Source organism: Pseudonaja textilis, unplaced genomic scaffold (genome assembly GCF_049901715.1).
Source record: "Pseudonaja textilis isolate UNSWEBS1 unplaced genomic scaffold, rPseTex1.2 PTEXSCF22, whole genome shotgun sequence".
Taxonomy (NCBI): Eukaryota; Metazoa; Chordata; class Lepidosauria; order Squamata; family Elapidae; genus Pseudonaja; species Pseudonaja textilis.
The window spans coordinates 948,989-971,892 of NW_028262865.1; the positions used below are offsets into that span (position 1 = coordinate 948,989).

A 22,904-nucleotide genomic window follows, 5' to 3' on the forward strand; every position below is an offset into this window, starting at 1 on the left:
TGAAGGTTCAAGGTACACAGCAGAGACGTTCCAATGGGACTTTCCGTGCCTGTATGTTCTCATGGGACTTTCCGCAGCTGTATGTTCTCATCCTGTTGAGGTCATTGTTTTCAATTCTGTACTTTCGATTTCTTTCTTAAATAAATACTGCTGCCTGAGTTCGCTCGGGGCTGGCATTTGCTCAGACGTTTCCCTGCATCTCATTTCAAGTGCCAGACCGCCACAAGTGGTGACCCCAACGTGATAGCTTTGAAGGCTATACGTTTCCCGCATCCTATACTCATCGCCGCGGACGCCGACTGGGCCCTCATCTTCTTCGCTGGACGGAGATAGATTCTTTTCGTGAGTATGGGGGAGATCTCTCGAAGGCTCAGAAAGAGCACATCAGGGAATTGAGAGGGATCATTGGGAATAGTTTTGGGTTTGGAGTTCGTAGTAGAGGACATGCAATGGGAAAGAAAGAAATTGAGGACTTATTACAGTATGTTTGGAAACATATTCAGTCATATCCAGAGGGAGGTAGTATTAAAGTAGAGTCCTGGAAAAGATAGGGAAATTTTTGCACGAAGAACCTCGTGCCCCTTCTTCAATTTTGTTAACCTGGAGGGTGGTTATGGATGCGTTAGCTACTTATGAACAACCGCTCCTAGCACCCCCCGAAGAAGGTTTGCCGCCTTACCATGCGGTACGTTTGTTGCTGCCGACGGCACCTCCGGATAAATCCAGAGGACTGTCAGGCGCTGGAAATACTTTGTCAGAAGATAAGAGTTTACCTTTAAGGGTTCAGGTGGATGCAGTTACTGCAGCTATCCAAGAAGCAAAAAATAGAGGGGAATTGTCAGGAGATGATTTGGTGGAGTTTGGAGTAGAGATTCAACTTAATCCAGTAGAAATTGGCATGGACGCTGCGTTAAATCCGCAGCGGGAGTGGAAGCCTCTACCTCTCAGAGTTTTAAAGGAAGTTAAGCAAGCAGCAAAAGAGTATGGTGTTAGATCGCCATACACTCAGGCGTTGTTAGAAGCAGTTGGCTATGGAAATAAAATGATTCCGGCTGACTGGAAAGCTCTGTTGAATATGATTTTAACTCCAGCTCAATATTTGGTGTTAGATCAGAAATGGAGGCAGCTGGCAGTCCAGAGGGGAACAGCAAATGTTACCCCAGATCAGCTTTACGGAGCTGGTAATTATACAACAGTGGAACAACAGAGAGATGGAATGCCTGAGGAGGGGTTCGTTCTTCTCCCACAGTTAATTTTTCAAGCCGTAGGGGCTCTCCCTGACGGCGAAGGTGGTGAGAAAACCTTCACTAACATCAAACAAGGGAACAATGAACCCTATGAAAATTTCATTAGCAGATTGAAATTGGCTATTGAAAGACAAATTGATAATCAATTCACCAGGAACGAATTGCTTTTGAAGTTATCAGTAGAACAAGCTAACACAGATTGCAGAAAGATTTTAAATCCACTTGTAGCAACTGGAGAGCGAGAAATCGCAGATTTGATTAATGCATGTAGGAAGGTTGGGAGTCAGTCTTTTAACATGGAGACTTTAGCTCTGGCTCTGCAAGCAGGAAATGCTAAAAAGGGAAATTGTTTCAATTGTGGGAAGCCTGGACATTTTAAAGCGCAATGTCGGGCTCCTGGTGGGGGACAAAGTCAGCAAAAAAAGAGATTAATGGGTCAGGGTGTTCGACCTAAATCAGTGTGCCCGAAATGTAAGAAAGGATACCATTGGGCATATCAGATGCTCCTACAGTTTTTACTGATGGAGGGAAAGTTTTTGGTGCTTGTGTTTGGAAAGATAAATCTGGAATTTGGCATACAAAAGTGACATCAGAGCAGAAGTCTGCCCAGCAGGCAGAACTTGTGTGGTGGTCTGGCACTTGAAATGAGACGCAGGGAAACGTCTGAGGAAATGCCAGCCCCGAGCGAACTCAGGCAGCAGTATTTATTTAAGAAAGAAATCGAAAGTACAGAATTGAAAACAATGACCTCAACAGGATGAGAACATACAGCTGCAGAAAGTCCCATGAGAACACACAGGCACGGAAAGTCCCATGGGAACATCTCTGCTGTGTACCTTGAACCTTCACCTATTTTCCTGTTCCTTCTAAGCCCGCAGATCATAACAGGATGAAGCACTCATTGCAAAGGCACTCCTGCCCCCACCAGGAATGCCTGCGCATCCCTAGATCTATGCGAAATGACTGTACAAAGGACTTACAGAAAATGATTAATAAAATATATTACCACAACTTGCTGCTGTAGTTTTGGCTTTTCAAAATTTTCAAAATCAGGATTTTAATCTAATAGTGGATTCTTTGTATGTGTATAATTTGTTACCCTTTGTAGCAGGTTCCTATTTGTCTCCTGGAATCTCACCCAATATTTTAAGATTGCTTTTGCTGTTGCAAGGATGTTTGGAGCAGCGTGTGAATGTGTGTTTTGTTGCCCACATTCGTAGTCATAGTAATTTGCCTGGAATTTTATCACAAGGCAATGCCAAAGCTGACAGTGCTGTAACTTCAGTTCTCACTGTCCAGCCATGGGACAGCCATAGTTATTTTCATCAAAACGCTAAAGCGTTGGCACACCAATTCAAGCTTACCACTGCAGAAGCTGCTGCCATAATTCAACAATGTCCAACTTGTTCAAAGCAGGGCACGGCTATCCCTATGGGAGTCAACCCCAGGGGGTTGAAACCCTCAATGATTTGGCAAATGGATGTTACTCAATATCCGCCATTTGCACCCTGGAAGTATATACATGTGACTGTGGATACTTACTCAGGATTTCTAATGGCTACCCCTCAAAGAGGTGAGGCGGTTAAACATGTCATCAATCATTGCATTAAGACATTTTCAGTTGCTGGTACACCTCAAACTTTAAAAACAGACAATGGTGCAGCTTATCGGAGCACAGTCTTTGATCAGTTTTGCAAACAGTGGTCTGTGGAACATAAATTTGGGATTCCATACAATTCCACAGGACAAGCTATTGTGGAGCGTCATAATGGCACGCTCAAGAACATGTTAGCTAAATTAAACAAAAAAGGAGGGAAGCTCCTGGGACTTCCGGCAATTCAAGATCATTTAAATCTAGCTTTATATACTTTAAATTTTTAAATTTGTCTGGTAACCCCCTGCGAAAAGCGGCCAGCAGGCATTTTTCTTCTCCTTCCACAGATGCGGTGAGACCTCGGGTGTTGGTGCGGTTCCTTCCGGATCCGGCATGGGTTCCTGCTGAGCTGATTACGTGGGGACGTGGTTATGCAGCAGTCGAACATCTTGGTCAAATTCGTTGGGTTCCTGGTCGGTGCGTTCGGCCTGATCATTCGCAGGCGCCGGTGAAGGAGGTTTCGGAGGAGCAGGATGGCGACCTGTGGTTCCTGATTTTCTTGATGCCGGAAGTTCAGGCGCGGCGCTGTGAAGACTGGGAAAAGATGACTGCTTATCTGAGGTTACCAATGTGGTAATATATTTTATTAATCATTTTCTGTAAATCCTTTGTACAGCCATTTCGCATAGATCTAGGGATATGCAAACGCTCCTGGTGGGGGCAGTAGTGCCTTTGCTATGGGTGTTTCATCCTGTTTTGATCTGCGAGCTTAAAAGGACCAGGAATATAGGTGAAAGTTCATGGTACACAGCAGAGACTTTCCCATGGGATTTTTCGTGCCTGTATGTTCTCATGGGACTTTCCACAGCTGCATATTCTCATTCTGTTGAGGTCATTTGTTTTTGATTCTGTACTTTTGATTTCTTTCTTAAATAAATGCTGCTACCTGAGTTGGCTCGGGGCTGGCATTTGCTCAGACGTTTCCCTGCGTCTCATTTCAAGTGCCAGACCACCACAAGTGGTGACCCCGACGTGATAGCTTGGAAGGCTATACGTTCTGACGTGATAGCTTGGAAAGGCTATACATTTCCGCATCCTATACTCATTGTCGCGGACGTCGACTGGGCCCTCATCTTCTTCGCTGGACGGAGATAGATTCTTTTCGTGAGTATGGGGGGAGATCTCTCGAAGGCTCAGAAAGGGCACATCAGGGAATTGAGAGGGATCATAGGGAATAGTTTTGGTTTTGGAGTTCATAGTAGAGGACATGCCGTAGGAAAGAAAGAAATTGAGGACTTATTACAGTATGTTTGGAAACATATTCAGTCATATCCAGAGGGAGGTAGTATTAAAGTAGAGTCCTGGAAAAAGATAGGGAAATTTTTGCACGAAGAACCTCGTGCCCCTTCTTCAATTTTGTTAACCTGGAGGGTGGTTATGGATGCGTTAGCTACTCATGAACAACCGCTCCTAGCACCCCTGAAGAAGGTTTGCCGCCTTACCATGCGGTACGTTTATTGCCGCCACGGCACCTCCAGATAAATCCAGAGGACTGTCAGGCGCTGAAAATACTTTGTCAGAAGATAAGAGTTTACCTTTAAGAGTTCAAGTAGATGCAGTTACTGCAGCTATTCAAGAAGCAAAAAATAGAGGGAATTATCAGGAGATGATTTGGTGGAATTTGGAGTAGAGATTCAACTTAATCCAGTAGAAATGGCGTGACGCTGCGTTAAATCCGCAGTGGGAGTGGAAGCCTTTATCTCTCAGAGTTTTAAAGGAAGTTAAGCAAGCAGCAAAAGAGTATGGTGTTAGATCGCCATACACTCAGGCGTTGTTAGAAGCAGTTGGCTATGGAAATAAAATGATTCCGGCTGACTGGAAAGCTCTGTTGAATATGATTTTAACTCCAGCTCAATATTTGGTGTTAGATCAGAAATGGAGACAGCTGGCAGTTCAGAGGGGAACAGCAAATGTTACCCCAGATCAGCTTTACGGAGCTGGTAATTATACAACAGTGGAACAACAGAGAGATGGAATGCCTGAGGAGGGGTTCGTTCTTCTCCCACAGTTAATTTTTCAGGCCGTAGGGGCTCTCCCTGACGGCGAAGGTGGTGAGAAAACCTTCACTAACATCAAACAAGGGAACAATGAACCCTATGAAAATTTCATTAGCAGACTGAAATTGGCTATTGAAAGGCAAATTGACAATCAATTCGCCCAGAAAGAATTGCTTTTGAAGTTAGCAGTAGAACAAGCTAACACAGATTGCAGAAAGATCTTAAATCCACTTGTAGGAAGTGGAGAGCGAGAGATCGCAGATTTGATTAATGCATGTAGGAAGGTTGGGAGTCATTCTTTTAACATGGAGACTTTGGCTCTGGCTCTGCAAGCAGGAAATGCTAAAAAGGGAAATTGTTTCAATTGTGGGAAGCCTGGACATTTTAAAGCACAATGTCGGGCTCCTGGAGGGGGTCAAAGTCAGCAAAATAAGAGATCAATGGGACAGGGTGTGACCTAAATCAGCCTATATCAGATGCTCCTACAGTTTTTACTGATGGAGGGAAAGTTTTTGGTGCTTGTGTTTGGAAAGATAAATCTGGAATTTGGCATACAAAAGTGACATTAGAGCAGAAGTCTGCCCAGCAGGCAGAACTTGCTGCTATAGTTTTGGCCTTTCAAAATTTTAAAAATCAGGATTTTAATCTAATAGTGGATTCTTTGTATGTATATAATTTGTTACCCTTTGTAGCAGGTTCTTATTTGTCTCCTGGAATATCACCTAATATTTTAAGATTGCTTTTGTTGTTGCAAGGATGTTTGGAGCAGCATGTGAATGTGTGTTTTGTTGCCCACATTCGTAGTCATAGTAATTTGCCTGGAATTTTATCTCAAGGTAATGCCAAAGCTGACAGTGCTGTAACTTCAGTTCTCACTGTCCAGCCATGGGACAGCCATAGTTATTTTCATCAAAACGCTAAAGCGTTGGCATCCCAATTCAAACTTACTGCTGCAGAAGCTGCTGCCATAATTCAACAATGTCCAACTTGTTCAAAGCAGGGCACGGCTATCCCTATGGGAGTCAACCCCAGGGGGTTGAAACCTTCAATGATTTGGCAAATGGATGTTACTCAATATCCATCATTTGCACCCTGGAAGTATATACATGTGACTGTGGATACTTATTCAGGATTTCTAATGGCTACCCCTCAAAGAGGGGAGGCGGTTAAACATGTCATTAATCATTGCATTAAGACATTTTCAGTTGCTGGTACACCTCAAACTTTAAAAACAGACAATGGTGCAGCTTATCGGAGCACAGTCTTTGATCAGTTTTGCAAACAGTGGTCTGTGGAACATAAATTTGGGATTCCATACAATTCCACAGGACAGGGTATTGTAGAGCGTCATAATGGCACGCTCAAGAACATGTTAGCTAAATTAAATAAAAAAGGAGGGAAGCTCCTGGGACTTCCGGCAATTCAAGATCATTTAAATCTAGCTTTATATACGTTAAATTTTTGAAATTTGTCTGGTAACCCCCCTGCGAGTGCGGCCAGCAGGCATTTTTCTTCTCCTTCTACAGATGCGGTGAGGCCTCGGGTGTTGGTGCGATTCCTTCCGGATCCGGCATGGGTTCCTGCTGAGCTGATTACGTGGGGACGTGGTTATGCAGCAGTCGAACATCTTGGTCAAATTCGTTGGGTTCCTGATCGGTGCGTTCGGCCTGATCATTCGCAGGCACCAGTGAAGGAGGTTTCGGAGGAGCAGGATGGCATTTCTGTGGTTCCTGATTCCGTACCTGTGGTTCCTGATTCTCTTGATGCCGGCAGTCCAGGCGCGGCGTTGTGAAGGCTTGGAAAAGATGACTGCTTATCTGAGATTGCCAACTTGTATGCAGCAGGGTCCTCTGGGGAACCGGACTAAATTAATCTGCAAACAGCGGCATCCTTTGATTTTTCCAGCATATTGGTCCTGGCATAAAGATCAAGACATTCTTTACTCGGGACCTGATAAGGATATTATATCTTCAGCCTGTGCAACAACTCTGATTCTGTTTAATGTTTCTGTTTCAGACTATGGACAATATCGGTGTCAATTGGAGTTGCCAAAGTTACCTTATACAGACTCTCTTTCCATTCGTCTTATGCCTCCACGAACTCTAAAACGGAGGCAAAGAGCTGCTATTATCACAGAAACTAGAGACCTTGGTGATAATTTATGGAAAGAAAATTCCTATATCAAGGATGTCCGGATGGCAGCAAAGGGTTTAAATGTTACTAATTGTTGGCTTTGTATGCATGTACCTGGGTCTGGAAAAGGTGGGGTTTTGCTACATGGTGTTCCTTTGAATGAGCGAACCAGTACTAAGTTAGATGTTTATAATAACTTTAGTCACTGGGTTCACTGGGGTCCAGACTTTGAAAAGTTGAATCAAACATTGTTCACAACAAAGGTAACTTTCACTACCAAAGCCTCGGTTTGTTATTACCGTCCTCCTGTAGGGACTCAATCTATTTTGCTGGGAAATACTACACTCTGCCAGAAGGTGATTCTTTTAGAAGGAGGATGTGATAAATGTGTAACAAGCAATACTAGTCAGAACAGCTGCATAAATCGGATATCTTCTACGTTATCCCAGGTTTTGAAAGGTTCCTATGACTGTTGCATTAATCAGACAGTTACAAGCAGAACGGATATTCAACACGGAGCATACGTTCTCTGTAGTTGGATGTGGTTAATGTGGAGTTGGGAAAGTGAGGCTTCCGACAATACCTATCATAAGCATTTAAAATACTTTCCCCTTCCGGATGGGTTATGGTTGCTATGTGGGGACGCTGCCTATCAACAGTGTGCCAAAGAATTGGTCTGGAGTATGTACTATAGGTTTTGTAATTCCTGTCATCTATAAATTGGAGGGTTTACCGTTTGGGATGCGTATTCGTAATCGAGAAGTTGATTCTGGCCTGACTATAGGTGGTAATTTGTGGACTCAGATTTCTAGGGCAGCGATCCCACCTTTGGGAATAGCTATGAACTATGAAGATATTCATATTTTAAATAATTTTACTGTTGCTATGTTTAATGATACTATTAGAAGCATTAAGATGTTGAATGAAGAAGTGTCTGAAATTCGCCAAGTTACTTTACAAAATCGTTATGCTTTAGACATAATGTTGGCTGCCAAAGGAGGAGTTTGTGCCTTAATTCATTCACATTGTTGTGTTTTTATACATAATTATGAGCCTAACATTACAAGAACTGTTCATGATATGGAAGACCGCATAGCTGAACACGAAGCAGGAAAAGATGGCTTCAATAAGTCACTTTGGACTTTGCTATGGGATTGGCTTCCTGACAGCTCATGGTTACGTTTATTGCTTCAATCAGTTGTAGTAATTGTTGCTATACTTATTATGTTATGTTGCTGTATTCAATGTATTCCTAATCTATTTCAAATGTGTACCTCAGCCTTTCAACGTATGGGACCAGGTCGCGAGGGAACTGTGTACTATGCCACTAAAACACCCCCCATCTTTGAATAAATAAAAAAGTGTGGTGGTCTGGCACTTGAAATGAGACGCAGGGAACCGTCTAAGCAAATGCCAGCCCTGAGCGAACTCAGGCAGCAGTATTTATTGAAGATTCAGAAAACAAATGACCTCGACAAGATAATAGCATACAGGCATAGAAGGTCCCGCTGACGAAAGTCCTTGCTGTATACCTATAATTATCACTAATTTCCCTGTTCCTTCTAAGCCTGCAGATAACAGGATAAGACACTCCTGCGTAAAAGTATTCCTACTCCCACCAGAAATGCCTGCATATCCTTATCTTTATGGCTGTACAAAGGACTTACAGAAAATGATTAATAACATATGTTACCACATTCCCTCCTTTTTTATTTATTCAAAGATAGGGGGTGTTTTAGTGGCATAGTACACAGTTCCTTCGCAACTTGATCTCCTATGCCGAAAAGCTGAGGTACACATTTGTAATAGATTAGGAATACATTGAATAAAACAACATAACATAATAAGTATAATAACAATTATTACAACTAATTGAAGCAATAAACGTAACCATGAGCTGTCAGGAAGCCAATCCCATAGCAAAGCCCAAAGTGACTTATTGAAGCCATCTTTTCCTGCTTCGTGTTTAGCTATGCGGTCTTCCATATCATGAACAGTTTTTGTAATGTTAGGCTCAAAATTATGTATAAAAACACAACAATGTGAATGAATTAAGGCACACACTCCTCCTTTGGCAGCTAACATTATGTCTAAAGCATAACGATTTTGTAAAGTAACTTGGCAAATTTCAGACACTTCCTCATTCAACATCTTAATGCTTCTGATAGCATTATTAAACATAGCAACAGTAAAATTATTTAAAATATGAATATCTTTATAGTTCATAGCTATTCCCAAAGGTGGGATTGCTGCCCTAGAAATCTGAGTCCACAAATTACCACCTTTTCCAGACCCAGGTACATGCATACAAAGCCAACAATTAGTAACATTTAAACCCTTAGCCGCAATCTGAATGTCCTTGATATAGGAATTTTCTTTCCATAAATTATCTCCAAGGTCTCTAGTTTATGAGATAATAACAGCTCTTCGCCTCCGTATTAGAGTCCGTGGAGGCATAAGACGAATGGAAAGAGAGTCTGTGTAAGGTAACTTAGGCAACTCCAATTTACACCGATATTGTCCATAGTCTGAAACAGAAACATTAAACAGGATCAGAGTTGTAGCACAGGCTGAAGATGTAATATCCTTATCAGGTCCCGAGTAAAGAATGTCTTGATCCTTATGCCAGGACCAATATGCTGGAAAAATCAAAGGATGCCGCTGTTTGCAGATCAATTTAGTCCAATTCCCCAAAGGAACCTGCTGCATACAAGTTGGCAATCTCAGATAAGCAGTCATCTTTTCCCAGCCTTCACAGCGCCGCGCCTGGACTGCCGGCATCAAGAGAATCAGGAACCACAGGAACGCCATCCTGCTTCTCCGAAACCTCCTTCACCGGTGCCTGCGAATGATCAGGCCGAACGCACCGACCAGGAACCCAACAAATTTGACCAAGATGTTCTACTGCTGCATAACCACGTCCCCACGTAATCAGCTCAGCAGGAACCCATGCCGGATCCGGAAGGAACCGCACCAACACCCGAGGTCTCACCGCATCTGTAGAAGGGGAAGAAAAATGCCTGCTGGCCGCACTCGCAGGGGGGTTACCAGACAAATTTAAAAAATTTAAAGTATAACATCCATTTTCCAAATCATTGAAGGTTTCAACCCCCTGGGGTTGACTCCCATAGGGATAGCTGTGCCCTGCCTTGAACAAGTTGGACATTGTTGAATTATGGCAGCAGCTTCTGCAGTGGTAAGCTTGAATTGGTGTGCCAATGCTTTAGCGTTTTGATGAAAATAACTATGGCTGTCCCATGGCTGGACAGTGAGAACTGAAGTTACAGCACTGTCAGCTTTGGCATTACCTTGTGATAAAATTCCAGGCAAATTACTATGACTACGAATGTGGGCAACAAAATATGCATGCACACGCTGCTCCAAACATCCTTGCAACAACAAAAGCAATCTTAAAATATTAGGTGATATTCCAGGAGACAAATAGGAACCTGCTACAAAGGGTAACAAATTATATACATACAAAGAATCCACTATTAGATTAAAAGCCTGATTTTGAAAATTTTGAAAAGCCAAAACTACAGCAGCAATTTCTGCCTGTTGGGCAGACTTCTGCTCTGATGTCACTTTTGTATGCCAAATTCCAGATTTATCTTTCCAAACACAAGCACCAAAAAAATTTTTTTTTCCTCCATCAGTAAAAACTTTAGGAGCATCTGATATAGGCTGAGTACTGATTTAGGTCACACCCTGTCCCATTGATCTCTCATTTTGCTGACTTTGACCCCCTCCAGGAGCCCGACATTGTGCTTTAAAATGTCCAGGCTTCCCACAATTGAAACAAGTTCCTTTTTTAGCATTTCCTGCCTGCAGAGCCAGAGCTAAAGTCTCCATGTTAAAAGTCTGACTCCCCACCTTTCTACATGCATTAATTAAATCGGCGATCTCTCGCTCTCCACTCGCAATAAGTGGATTCAAAATCTTTCTGCAATCTGCATTAGCCTGTTCTACTGCTAACTTCAAAAGCAATTCATTCCGGGCGAATTGATTATCAATTTGCCTTTCAATAGCCACTTTCAATCTGCTAATGAAATTTTCATAGGGTTCATTGTTCCCTTGTTTGATGTTAGTGAAGGTCTTTCGCCACCTTCGCCGTCAGGGAGAGCCCCTATGGCTTGAAAAATTAATTGTGGGAGAAGAACGAACCCCTCCTCAGGCATTCCATCTCTCTGTTGTTCTACTGTTGTATAATTACCAGCTCCATAAAGCTGATCTGGGGTAACATTTGCTGTTCCCCTCCGGATTGCCAGCTGTCTCCATTTCTGATCTAACACCAAATATTGCGCTGGAGTTAAAATCATTTTCAACAGAGCTTTCCAGTCAGCCGGAATCATTTTATTTCCATAACCAACTGCTTCTAACAATGCCTGAGTGTATGGCGATCTAACACCATACTCTTTTGCTGCTTGCTTAACTTCCTTTAAAACTCTGAGAGGTAAAGGCTTCCACTCCCGCTGCGGATTTAACGCAGCGTCCACGCCAATTTCTACTGGATTAAGTTGAATCTCCACTCCAAATTCCACCAAATCATCTCCTGATAATTCCCCTCTATTTTTTGCTTCTTGAATAGCTGCAGTAACTGCATCTACTTGAACTCTTAAAGGTAAACTCTTATCTTCTGACAAAGTATTTTCAGCGCCTGACAGTCCTCTGGATTTATCTAGAGGTGTTGTCGGCGGCAACAAACGTACCGCATGGTAAGACGGCAAACCTTCTTCGGGGGGTGCTAGGAGCGGTTGTTCATAAGTAGCTAACGCATCCATAACCACCCCCCAGGTTAACAAAATTGAAGAAGGGGCACGAGGTTCTTCGTGCAAAAATTTCCCTATCTTTTTCCAGGACTCTACTTTAATACTACCTCCCTCTGGATATGACTGAATATGTTTCCAAACATACTGTAATAAGTCCTCAATTTCTTTCTTTCCTACAATATGTCCTCTACTATGAACTCCAAACTTAAAACTATTCCAAGTGATTCCTCTCAATTCCCTGATGTGCCCTTTCTGAGCCTTCGAGAAATCTCCCCCCATACTCACGAAAAGAATCTATCTCCGTCCAGCGAAGAAGATGAGGGCCCAGTCTACGTCCGCGACGATGAGTATAGGATGCAGGAAACGTATAGCCTTTCAAGCTATCACGTCGGAACGTATAGCTCTTCCAAACTATCATGTCGGGGTCACCACTTGTGGTGGTCTGGCACTTGAAATGAGACGCAGGGAACCGTCTGAGCAAATGCCAGCCCTGAGCGAACTCAGGCAGCAGTATTTATTGAAGATTCAGAAAACAAATGACCTCGACAAGATAATAGCATACAGGCATAGAAGGTCCCGCTGACGAAAGTCCTTGCTGTATACCTATAATTATCACTAATTTCCCTGTTCCTTCTAAGCCTGCAGATAACAGGATAAGACACTCCTGCATAAAAGTATTCCTACTCCCACCAGAAATGCCTGCATATCCTTATCTTTATGGCTGTACAAAGGACTTACAGAAAATGATTAATAACATATGTTACCACAAAAAGGAGGGAATGTGGTAATATATTTTATTAATCATTTTCTGTAAGTCCTTTGTACAGCCATTTCGCATAGATCTAGGGATGCGTAGGCATTCCTGGTGGGGGCAGGAGTGCCTTTGCAATGAGTGCTTCTTCCTGTTATGATCTGCAGGCTTAGAAGGTACAGGAAAATAGGTGAAGGTTCAAGGTACACAGCAGAGACATTCCCATGGGACTTTCCGTGCCTGTATGTTCTCATGGGACTTTCCGCAGCTGTATGTTCTCATCCTGTTGAGGTCATTGTTTTCAATTCTGTACTTTCGATTTCTTTCTTAAATAAATACTGCTGCCTGAGTTCGCTCGGGGCTGGCATTTGCTCAGACATTTCCCTGCGTCTCATTTCAAGTGCCAGACTGCCACAGGCTTCCCCGTTGACTTTGCTTATTGGAGGGTCGCAAAATCGGGGAAATCTCCTGAGCCCGCCATAAATACAAGTCAGTGGCCGAGTATCCGAATTTTGATCACGTCAGCGTGGGACTGCTGCAACGGTCGCAAGGATGGATGGTCCGAAGTCACTTTCTTCAGCGCCATTGTAATTTTGAAATGGTCACTAAACCGTCGTCAATTGAGGACCCTCTGTAATTATGATTTTCCTTTCTTTAATGCAGAAGTGAGGCACGTTGCCGAGATGTGGGAATGATGTTTTCTTTTTTTTTTTGTAAATTTTATTGGTTTTTAAAGACAAACAAAAACAAAACATAAAAACATCCAACTTTCTTCCATAAATATACAAGCAGTGTGTCGGTTGGTTTACAAATTTTTTGTGCATCCATTTCATAGTCGCAATTACAGTTACGTTGCATCATAACCCATATTCTCAATCAAAGATTAAATATCTTGCATCATTATTAATCAATCATTTGACTATAATTTTGTTCATTCACACTTTGCGAGATACCTATAATTTACTTAGTTTATATCATAACAATTCATATAATCCTCCCAAATCTACCCTAGAAACATTTTATAGATATAATAATAAAAAAAGAAAAGAAATACATCTTGATATATTCATTATTTTCTAATATTCTACATATTCCATTATTATATTTTATTATCTAGCCATTGATAGAAAAGATCCCAAATTTTGTAAAATTGTTTATCCTCTTGTTCTCTAATTTCAAATGTCAATCTGCTCATTTCAGCACATTCCAATATTTTCTTAATGGTTTCTTCCTGCGATGGTGTTTTCTCATTTTTCCAGTTTTTAGCAAATACAATCCTGGCCGCTGTGAATACAATTACAATCAAATATTTCAAATCTTTACTGTATGTATCAGGTAAAATTCCCAATAAAAATATCTCTGGTTTCAAATCTATATGGGTTTTTTTTTTTTTGGTCATTTTTTCCAACCACGTGTGGATTTTAGTCCAGTATTTTCTAGCATCCGCACAAGTCCACCACATATGGTAATATGAGCCAGGTGTCTGATGACATTTCCAACATTTTTCAGATTTATTCTTGAACATTCTTGCTCTTCTTGTCAGGGGGGAAAATGCCACCTGTAAAACATCTTATACAGATTTTCTTTAAATGCTGTTGACATTGTCATTTTATAATTTTGAAACCACAGTTTTTGCCGTTTCTCTAAATCGACCCCATCTCCAAAATTCTTCCCCCAAGCAATCATAGTTTCTTGAACTTGTTCTTCTTCTAGTTTGGTTTCTAATAGATATCCATACAATTTTTTAATCACCTTTTCATCAGTACCTGTCAAAATCTTATCTAAATCAGTCGATTTATCATAAAATCCTTCTGTTTTAAAATCTTCATCATACCTTGAATGTATTTGCGCATATGAAAACCAATTCATCTTTATGCCTTGTTCCTCTAGTTTTTGCATTGATTTAAGTTCCCCTTTTCATTCAATATTTCCCCATATCTAACTGTTTGTTCCTTCTTGTATATTATAGGATAGGAAAATGCTTCAATAGTCGATAGCCAGACTGGAATTTTCAAATAACATTGTCCTTTAATCTTCTCCCAGTTTAACCACAGAGACTCCCGTATATGATGTCTTCTAAAATAGCCCTGTGTTTCGGTTCCTTTATACCATAAAAAAGCGTGCCACCTGTGGTAATTCATCATATTCTGTAAAGTCCTTCGTACAGTTTTGCATAAGATCTGGGGATTTACAAACACTCCTCATGGGGGCAGTATTGCCTTTATGATGGGTGTTTGGTCCTGTTTTGATCTGCGAAGCTTAGACGGACCAGGTATATCGGTGAAAGGTCATAGGACCCAGCCGAGCCATTCCCATGGGACCTTTCGTGCTTAGATATTCTCACGGGACTTTCCACAGTATATTATCACCCTGCTGAGGCCCTGCTGAGGTAATGTTGAGGTCATTGTTTTGATTTTGTACTTGCAATTTCTTTCAATAAAAGCTGGTACCTGGGTTCTCTCAGGGCTGGCATTTGCTCAGACGGTTCCCTGCGTCTCATTTCAAGTGCCAGACCACCACAAGTGGTGACCCCGACGTGATAGTTTGGAAGAGCTATACGTTCCGACGTGATAGCTTGGAGAGGCTATACGTTTCCTGCATCCTATACTCATCGTCGCGGACGTCGACTGGGCCCTCATCTTCTTCGCTGGACAGAGATAGATTCTTTTCGTGAGTATGGGGGGAGATTTCTCGAAGGCTCAGAAAGAGCACATTAGGGAATTGAGAGAAATCACTGGGAATAGGTTTAAGTTTGGAGTTCATAGTAGAGGACATATCGTAGGAAAGAAAGAAATTGAGGACTTATTACAGTATGTTTGGAAACATATTCAGTCATATCCAGAGGGAGGTAGTATTAAAGTAGAGTCCTGGAAAAAGATAGGGAAATTTTTGCACGAGGAACCTCGTGCCCCTTCTTCAATTTTGTTAACCTGGAGGGTGGTTATGGATGCGTTAGCTACTCATGAGCAACCGCTCCTAGCACCCCCCGAAGAAGGTTTGCCGCCTTACCATGCGGTACGTTTATTGCCGCCGACAGCACCTCCAGATAAATCCAGAGGACTGTCAGGCACTGAAAATACTTTGTCAGAAGATAAGAGTTTGCCTTTAAGAGTTCAAGTAGATGCAGTTACTGCAGCTATTCAAGAAGCAACAAATAGAGGGGAATTATCAGGAGATGATTTGGTGGAATTTGGAGTGGAGATTCAACTTAATCCAGTAGAAATTGGCGTGGACGTTGCTTTAAATCCGCAGCGCGTGTGGAAGCCTTTACCTCTCAAGATTTTAAAGGAAGTTAAGCAAGCAGCAAAAGAGTATGGTGTTAGATCGCCATATGCTCAGGCATTGTTAGAAGCAGTTGGTTATGGAAATAAAATGATTCCAGCTGACTGGAAAGCTCTATTGAATATGATTCTAACTCCAGCTCAATTTTTGGTGTTAGATCAGAAATGGAGACAGCTGGCAGTTCAGAGGGGAACAGCAAATGTTACCGCAGATCAGCTTTATGGAGCTGGTAATTTTACAACAGTAGAACAACAGAGAGATGGAATGCCTGAGGAGGGGTTCGTTCTTCTCCCACAGTTAATTTTCCAAGCCATACGGGCTCTCCCTGACGGCGAAGGTGGCAAGAAGACCTTTACTAACATCAAACAAGGGAACAATGAACCCTATGAAAATTTCATTAGCAGATTGAAAGTGGCTATTGAAAGGCAAATTGACAATCAATTCGCCCGGAATGAATTGCTTTTGAAGTTAGCAGTAGAACAGGCTAATGCAGATTGCAAAAAGATCCTGAATCCACTTATAGCGAGTGGAGAGCGAGAAATCGCCGATTTAATTAACGCATGTAGAAAGGTAGGGAGTCAGACTTTTAACATGGAGACTTTAGCTCTGGCTCTGCAGGCAGGAAATGCTAAAAAGGGAACTTGTTTCAATTGTGGGAAGCCTGGACATTTTAAAGCGCAATGTCGGGCTCCTGGAGGGGGTCAAAGTCAGCAAAATGAGAGATCAATGGGACAGGGTGTGACCTAAATCAGTAATCAGTATATCAGATGCTCCTAAAGTTTTTACTGATGGAGGAAAAAAATTTTTTTTTTGGTGCTTGTGTTTGGAAAGATAAATCTGGAATTTGGCATACAAAAGTGACATCAGAGCAGAAGTCTGCCCAGCAGGCAGAACTTGCTGCTGTAGTTTTGGCTTTTCAAAATTTTCAAAATCAGGATTTTAATCTAATAGTGGATTCTTTGTATGTATATAATTTGTTACCCTTTGTAGCAGGTTCTTATTTGTCTCCTGGAATATCACCCAATATTCTACGTTTGCTTTTGTTGTTGCAAGGATGTTTGGAGCAGCGTGTGAATGTGTGTTTTGTTGCCCATATTCGTAGTCATAGTAATTTGCCTTGAATTTTATCACAAGGCAATGCCAAAGCTGACAGTGCTGTAACTTCAGTTCTCACTGTTCAGCCATGGGACAGCCATAGTTATTTTCATCAAAATGCTAAAGCGTTGGCACATCAATTTAAGCTTACTGCTGCAGAAGCTGCTGCCATAATTCAACAATGTCCAACTTGTTCAAAACAGGGCACGGCTATTCCTATTGGGAGTCAATCCCAGGGGGTTGAAACCTTCAATGATTTGGCAAATGGATGTTACTCAATATCCATCATTTGCACCCTGGAAGTATATACATGTGACTGTGGATACTTATTCAGGATTTCTAATGGCTACTCCTCAAAGAGGTGAAGCGGTTAAACATGTCATCAATCATTGCATTAAGACATTTTCAGTTGCTGGTACGCCTCAAACTTTAAAAACAGACAATGGTGCGGCTTATCGGAGCACAGTCTTTGATCAGTTTTTGCAAACAGTGGTCCGTGGAACATAAATTTGGGATTCCATACAATTCCACAGGACAAGCTATTGTGGAGCGTTATAATGGCACGCTCAAGAACATGTTAGCTAAATTAAATAAAAAAGGAGGGAAGCTCCTGGGGCTTCCGGCAATTCAAGATCATTTAAATCTTGCTTTGTATACTTTAAATTTTTGAAATTTGTCTGGTAACCCCCCTGCGAGTGCGGCCAGCAGGCATTTTTCTTCTCCTTCTACAGATGCAGTGAGGCCTCGAGTGTTGGTGCGGTTCCTTCCGGATCCGGCATGGGTTCCCGCTGAGCTGATTACGTGGGGACGTGGTTATGCAGCAGTAGAACATCTTGGTCAAATTCGTTGGGTTCCTGGTCGATGTGTTCGGCCTGATCATTCGCAAGCGCCTTTGCAGGTGCCAGTGAAGGAGGTTTCGGAGGAGCAGGATGGCGTTCCTGTGGTTCCTGATTCCGTACCTGTGGTTCCTGATTCTCTTGATGCCGGCAATCCAGGCGCGGCGCTGTGAAGGCTGGGAAAAGATGACTGCTTATCTGAGATTGCCAACTTGTATGCAGCAGGTTCCTTTGGGGAATCGGACTAAATTAATCTGCAAACAGCGGCATCCTTTGATTTTTCCAGCAAATTGGTCCTGGCATAAGGATCAAGACATTCTTTACTCGGGACCTGATAAGGATATTATATCTTCAGCCTGTGCAACAACTTTGATCCTGTTTAATGTTTCTGTTTCAGACTATGGACAATATTGGTGTCAATTGGAGTTACCTAAGTTACCTTATGCAGACTCTCTTTCCATTCGTCTTATGCCTCCACGGACTCTAATACGGAGGCGGAGAGCTGCTATTATCTCAGAAACTAGAGACCTTGGAGATAATTTATGGAAGGAAAATTCCTACATCAAGGACGTTCGGATTGCAGCAAAGAGTTTAAATGTAACTAATTGTTGGCTTTGTATGCATGTACCTGGGTCTGGGAAAGGTGGATTCGGGTCTCACCACAGGAGGGTGGTGGTTAACTCAACTTTCCAGGGCGGCATTACCACCTTTGGGGGTGGCTCTGAATTATCGGGATCTGCATATTTTAAATAATTTTACTGTTGCTATGTTTAATGATACTGTTAAGAGCATTAAGATGTTAAATGAAGAAGTGTCTGAAATTCGCCAAGTTACTTTACAAAATCGTTATGCTTTAGACATAATGCTAGCTGCTAAAGGAGGAGTTTGTGCCTTAATTCATTCACATTGTTGTGTTTTTATACATAATTATGAGCCTAACATTACAAGAACTGTTCATGATATGGAAGACTGCATAGCTGAACACGAAGCAGGAAAAGATGGCTTCAATAAGTCACTTTGGGCTTTGCTATGGGATTGGCTTCCTGACAGCTCATGGTTACGTTTATTGCTTCAATTAGTTGTAATAATTGTTATTATACTTATTATGTTATGTTGCTGTATTCAATGTATTCCTAATCTATTTCAAATGTGTACCTCAGCTTTTCAACGTACGAGACCAAGTCGCGAGGGAACTGTGTATTATGCCACTAAAACACCCCCTATCTTTGAATAAATAAAAAAGGAGGGAATGTGGTAATTCATCATTGTCGCGTTGAGCGACCGGTCTGTTGTTTCGCCTTTCTGGTTGATTGCTGAATTCCTCTCAGAAAATAACCCTCTCCAGGGTGAGATTTAATGTAGCCCTCGCAAGGGCGAGACAGTGGGACCCTCGCAAGGGTGAGGCCAGGCAAGACTCACAAAAGAGTGACTGCCAAGCAAGCACAAGAAATAAAACACACAAAACACAAGAAATCTTCAAAATGAGGCAGCACTTTGAGCCTGGGGGAGATGGGATTCCCTGGCTGCCCTGGAACAGATGGAAAAAATCCAGGCCTCTCTGCTTCTCCTGCTCATTTCTTCTCCTTTCTCCTCCTTCTTCCCCCCCAGGCTTTTTGCTGTCCTCTTTTATTGTGCTAATTCAAGGGAGGGGGTCAGAGAGGAAATTTACAGAAAGGTAAAGAGATGCAATGTTAATCTTTTTAGACCAGTTTACGTGACATGAGTCATATACTCTATAGCTGTTATTTTGTAACTGTTATAGACAGGCATATCTCCTTGGAATACACATTATTGTCTGGGGTTATTCTTTTATTTAACTTCCTCCCTGTCAGTGCTTCCCTGCTGAGCTGAATACGTGCCTTCCAGCAAGATTTCTTTTTATGGAAAAATACAAGACAGAACCAATGTAAAATAGTCACACATCATATTCTGTAAAGTCCTTCGTACAGTTTTGCATAAGATCTGGGGATTTACAAACACTCCTCATGGGGGCAGTATTGCCTTTATGATGGGTGTTTGGTCCTGTTTTGATCTGCGAAGCTTAGACGGACCAGGTATATCGGTGAAAGGTCATAGTACCCAGCCGAGCCATTCCCATGGGACCTTTCGTGCTTAGATATTCTCACGGGACTTTCCGCAGTATATTATCACCCTGCTGAGGCCCTGCTGAGGTAATGTTGAGGTCATTGTTTTGATTTTGTACTTGCAATTTCTTTCAATAAAAGCTGGTACCTGGGTTCTCTCAGGGCTGGCATTTGCTCAGACGGTTCCCTGCATCTCATTTCAAGTGCCAGACCACCACAGCCACCCCAACCACAAGTCATGTCCTTGTAATGTCAACAATCTAGTGTTTCTTAATGTTATCCATTGCTTGACCCACATCAAGTTTGTAGCTTGGTAGTACAACTCCCAATGAGGCAAACCAAATCCTCCTCTAATTTTAGCATCTTGCAAAAGTTTTAACTTTATTCTCGCTTTCTTACTTTGCCATATATATATATATATATTTCAACACCATTTTATTGAAATCTTCAAAGTAGTCCTTTCCCAAGCTGGATTGGTATTGTTTGAAACAAAGGTAAAATTCCGGGTAATATATTCATCTTGATTGTTGATATTCTCCCTATGAATGACAGTTGTAGATTTTCCCATTTCGCCAAATCTAGCGCTATCTGCTGTTTGAGTTTGATATAATTATTCTCCTTTAATGTACTACATCTTGCTGTCAAATGTATCCCCAAATACTTGATCTTATTTGTAATGTGAATTTTCAATAGGTCTGCCAATTCTTCCTTTTGTCTTGATAGCATATTCTTTGTCAAGATCTTTGCCTTATCTTTGTTTATTTTCAAACCACCCACCTCGCCCAGGCCTCTATCTTTTCCAGTAATTTGGGTGCTCTTTCTAAAGGGTCTTCTAAAATAAAAGCCAAGTCATCCACGAAGGCTTGCAGCTTAAATGCTTCCTTTTAATTTTCATCCCTTTTATACTCTTGTCGTCTCTCCTTTTTTCCGTTTCAGCTTTCCAAAGGGAACGCAAAGAGCAAAGGCGGCAGTGGGCATCCTTGTCTTGTTCTTTTTCTTATATTGAGGGAGTCTTGTCCATTCTCCCGGGGAATGATGTGCGTCACTCGGGGGGGGGCGTGTCAGCCGGGGCTCTTCGTCACCCTTTCCTGGACGCCGGTGAGAGAAGCAGGTATATCTTTTTGAAGGTCTTCCTCCGTCTTTTCTTCAGGAGGCGGGACCGTACCGCCGTTCACCAACTTGATGGACTGGTGGAGGGAAGGAATGTGGGATAGTTCTGCGTGAGGGACCAGCATGCGTGCAACCAGTGTGTGGAAGCACCTGCCGCTCGGCGTGACCGAGGGTGTGCGCAGGGGCTTGCACGCTTTTTCCCCATCACAGCTGCACACCCTGCGTGGCTCACTCTGTGGTGGCGGCTTTTCCTTCCTAAACCACTTTGGAAATGATAAGATCAAATAAGATTCACTCTCGGTGGCGGCTTTTCCTTCCTAAACCACTTTGGAAATGATAAGATCAAATAAGATTCGGATAAGAGAAGCTAAAGTAAAAGAAGATACGAGGTGGATATGAGATACGAAAAGATCGGTAAGGTACGAGGAGGATATGAGGTTGGATAAGGGGATGAGACGAGATATGAGGTGGATATGAGGTAGGGCAAAGGTCTCTGACCTCTCTGGGTTGGCGGTCCGGAGCAGGGAGAGGGGGGAAAAAAAGAGGCGATTTTGTGGGAGGCGGGAAGCGCATGAGGCTCGTGCGAGTGCGCTCACGATCTCCCCCAATTAGGCTCGTGTGAGTGGAACTGGGCGTGTATGGCCGAGGAGGCTGTCCACGGGTGGCAATTAGCCCACGGCTAAGAAAGAAAGAAGAAAGAAAAAAGAAAGGAAGGGAAAGGAAAGGAAAGAAAGAAAAAGAAAGAAAAGAGAAAGAGAAAGAAAAAGAAAAAGAAAGAAAGAAGAAAGAAAGAAAGAAAGAAAGAAAGAAAGAAAGAAAGAAAGAAAGAAGAAAGAAAGAAAAAGAAAGAGAAAGAAAGTATGAAAGAAAAAGAAAGACAAAGAAAGAAAGAAAGAGAAAGGGAAGAACGAAGGAAGGAAGGAAGGAAAGAAAGAAAGAAAGAAAGAAAGAAAAAGAGAAAGAAAGAAAAAGAAAGAAAGGAAAAAGAAAGAAGAAAGAAAGAAAGAAAAAAAGAAAGAGAGAAAGAAAAACAGAAAAGGGAAGAACAAAGGAAGGAAGGAAAAAGAAAAGAAAGAAAGAAAGGAAAAAGAAAGAGAGAAAGAAAGAAAAGAAAAAGAAAGAAGGAAAGAAAGAAAGAGAAAGAAAGAGAGAAAGAAAGAAAAAGAAAGACAAAGAGAAAGAAAGAAGGGAAGAAGGAAGGAAGGAAAGAAAGAAAGGAAAGAGAAAGAAAGGATAGAAAGGAAAGAAAAAGGAAAAGAAAAAGAAAGAAGGAAAGAGAAAGAAGGAAAGAGAAAGAAGAAAAAGAAAGAAAGAAGAAAGAAAGAAAGAAAGAAAAAGAGAAAGAAAGAAAGAGAAAGAAAAAGAAAGAAAGAGAAAGAAGAAAAGAAACAAAGAAAGAAGAAAGTAACAAAGAAAGAAAGAAAAAGAAAGAAAGAGAAAGAAAGAAAAAGAAAAAAAGAAAGAAAGTAAGAAAAAGAAAGAAAGAAAGAAAGAAGGAAAGAAAGAAAAAGAAAAAAAAGAAAGAAAGAAAGAGAAAGAAAGAAAGAAAGAAAGAAGAAGAAGGAAAGATGGAAAAAGAAAGAAAGAAAGAAAGAGAAGGAAGGAAAGGAAGAAAGAAAAAGAAAGAGAAAGAAGGAAAGAAAGAAAGAAAAAAGAAGGAAAAAGAAAGAAAGAAGGAAAAAGAAAAACAAAGAAAGAAAAATAAGGAAAGAAAGAAGGAAAGAAAGAAGGAAGAAAAGAAAGAAAGAAAAAGAAAAGAAAAAGAAAGAAAGAAGGAAGGAAGGAAGGAAAGAAGGAAGGAAGGAAGGAAGGAAAGAAAGAAAGAAAGAAAGAAAGAAAGAAAGAAAGAAAGAAAGAAAGAAAGAAAGAAAAAAGCTCTCCTGCTAGGGCACGGGTCGGACTAGATGACCTCCGAGGCTCCCTTCCAACTCTTGTTCTTCTGAAAG

General features: G+C 41.7%; 4 protein-coding genes and 1 pseudogene across 9 annotated transcripts in view; 1 reads left to right on the plus strand and 4 right to left on the minus strand.

The window, feature by feature from the left end:
- Positions 1 to 22,904, minus strand: part of LOC113454141 (GTPase IMAP family member 8-like) — a 169,970-nt gene that overhangs the window by 129,758 nt on the left and 17,308 nt on the right.
- The window catches only part of LOC113454669 (NAD(P)(+)--arginine ADP-ribosyltransferase 2-like), a 282,768-nt gene that overhangs the window by 117,657 nt on the left and 142,207 nt on the right, over positions 1 to 22,904 (minus strand). The gene's annotated exons all lie outside the window — the stretch shown is intronic.
- Positions 1 to 22,904, plus strand: part of LOC148123724 (GTPase IMAP family member 5-like) — a 373,254-nt pseudogene that overhangs the window by 117,002 nt on the left and 233,348 nt on the right. The window lies entirely within an intron of this gene.
- LOC148123726 (GTPase IMAP family member 9-like) overlaps positions 1 to 22,904 on the minus strand; it is a 317,013-nt gene that overhangs the window by 105,500 nt on the left and 188,609 nt on the right. The gene's annotated exons all lie outside the window — the stretch shown is intronic.
- Positions 1 to 22,904, minus strand: part of LOC148123727 (GTPase IMAP family member 9-like) — a 259,666-nt gene that overhangs the window by 48,131 nt on the left and 188,631 nt on the right. The gene's annotated exons all lie outside the window — the stretch shown is intronic.